General features: G+C 39.4%; 1 non-coding gene across 1 annotated transcript; it reads left to right on the forward strand.

Moving 5' to 3' along the window:
- The first annotated feature begins 1,146 nt into the window (after positions 1 to 1,146).
- On the forward strand, positions 1,147 to 1,226 carry LOC120361951 (small nucleolar RNA SNORD74). Its single transcript, XR_005577976.1, has one exon. It is a non-coding gene; the product is annotated as a small nucleolar RNA SNORD74 (small nucleolar RNA).
- Positions 1,227 to 2,395: the final 1,169 nt, after the last annotated feature.

Here is a 2,395-nt window from a genome sequence, read left to right on the forward strand (position 1 = left end):
GCCTACACAGATGCAAGCCCAGGCCCAGAATGTTCTTTTAACCCAAAGCTGGGAAAGTTACCACAAAATATCCAGAAGATATCTAAGACATTCCTGGTTTTTAAAAGAAATTTTATTGGTTGGTTTCCTGACAACATGAGAAAAGTTTACCTCCATTAATTACCCAGAATTGTGCTGGGTACTGTGAGAATAGATTATCTATCTGTCTATCTGTCTATCTATCTATCTATCTATCTATCTATCTATCTATCTATCTATCATCTATCTTATTTAAGAAGGGTACTGAGCCCTCGAAGCATTTCCAATCTAGCAGAATCTTTGAAATAACTTTTAGAACAATGCAATAAAAGGACAAACATTATATGACTCCACTTCTATGAGGTACCTCCAATAGTTAAATTCATAAAGACAGAAAGTAGAATAGGTTACCAGCGATTGGGGGAGGAGGCCTGGGTAGTTATTCTTTAATAGGTACAGAGTTTCTGTTTGAAATAATTTTTTTAAAGTTCTGGAAATAGACAGTGGCGGTGGTTGTACAACATGAATGTGTTTAATGCCATTGAATTATACACCTAAAAATAGTTAAATTGGTAAATTTTGTTATGCATATTTTACTACAATCTAAAAAAAAAAAATGCACAACTGTCTAAAAAAATCTTCATGTGTTAAATTATGCAGCCCATGCTGACAGTGACTTGTAGCTATAATGAACTCACAATTTAAAAAAAAAAAAAAAACAACTCAAGGAGAGCTGGAGTAACTGAGAAATGTTTTATAGAAAAGGCAAGTTACGGCCAGTGCTGTAATCCCAGCACTCTGAGAGGCTGAGGTGGGAATTCTAGCTGCCTGGGTAGGGTGGGGCCTGATCACAGAGGGACCTGAGCAGCAGGCAGACACTTGAATTGGAAACCTTGGGCACTAGGGGTTCACTGTAGTGTTTTAAAATTTATTACTGCTGATATTCTGATATCTGAGCAACATCTGTATGCTTAATTCTAGAAAGCCAATGAGCCTGGTTTTGATAATATATGATAATTATGTAAGATGCCACCACTGGGGAAATCTGGGTGATGGGTACAAGGGACACCTCTGCATTATTTTTGCAATTTATTATGAGTCTAGAATTATTTCAAAATTTAAAAAGTATGAAATTGCCTCTGATGAAGCCTGTGATGGTAGGGACATCTGAGAGTGATGATGAATGCCAACCGCTCTGATAGTTAAAAAAAAAAAAAAAAAAAGTATGAAACAAATTGTTGAAAGATTAATCTGTTATCTGTGTGCATATTAGTTTGAAAGGAGAAGAAATCGAGGCAGGATGAGAAAAAGTCATTGCAAGTATGTATTTCCTTGCTTAAACACTTAACCAACGTTCATTCAGAAAAGAGAATAGCCCCAAGTAAACCAAACTATCATTCCCATCGTTTAGCTAAGGAGAGGACCTTTAGTTTATTCAATTGTTGAGCCAAATGCTGTGTTGCTGGATGAGAATGTTTGGTTTTGGGAGTTTGGAATTGAAAGTGACTTAACAGGCAGACATCTAGAGGTAGCCAGGCCCTGACCTGTTTATAAAAAGACTGAGCAACTCCATCTGCTCAGCTGTTGGACCAGCTAAAATGATCTTATTCTCTAGGAAAACACAACAGGAATACCTCTCAAGGTCTGTAGCCTACAAAGAGGGTACTGGGTTTGATACAGTCTTCTGCAGCTAGTGAGTAGGCATCTGGCTGAGCAATATGCCCATCCTGAGTGATGGAGACTCAGAAGTTCATCATCCAAGCATCATCTGCTTGCCCAACCAAGCCTATTCAGTATCCACAATCCGCAAAGGAAAAAGCTGAACACTAACAAGTAAATGTCCTCCTGCTTCCCTTCCTTGGGCCTTTTTTTTTTTTTTTCTTTATTTTTTGTTTCTCAGAGAACAGAAGATATTGATTGGGATAAACAGTGCGTGAAGGGACAGGGGTTAGAGGTCAACCTTCCAAGTCATCTGTCATATTAGGTAGCTAGTCCATCTTCCCTGTGCTCCCTCAGGATGATTGGGACCCTTTAATGAGCCACTTGGAGTAAATACCATCAGCTTGCTGCAACTGGGTGCCAGGATATGGGCCAAAAGAGGAGGGGGCAGGGTGTCCAGAAGGAACTGAAAAATACTTTTCCCTGTTTTTGTCTTTCAGTAGCTCTTCTTTAAGTTTATACCCTTCATCCCATTCTGTCTCTTGCTGCAGCATTTTTTTCTCGGGGAACAGGGCTCCCGTTGCCCGTTGAGTTTGTTTTCTGCTTTGGACAGCAGCTGGCTCCCTTAATGCTTCTGAGACAGCTCAATTATCTTGATTGTTGCAGTTCCGGCTGCAGAATTAAACCAGCCGGTCATGAATACACAGAGGATTTATCA

The sequence above is a fragment of the Saimiri boliviensis genome, chromosome X (genome assembly GCF_048565385.1).
Source record: "Saimiri boliviensis isolate mSaiBol1 chromosome X, mSaiBol1.pri, whole genome shotgun sequence".
Taxonomy (NCBI): domain Eukaryota; kingdom Metazoa; phylum Chordata; class Mammalia; order Primates; family Cebidae; genus Saimiri; species Saimiri boliviensis.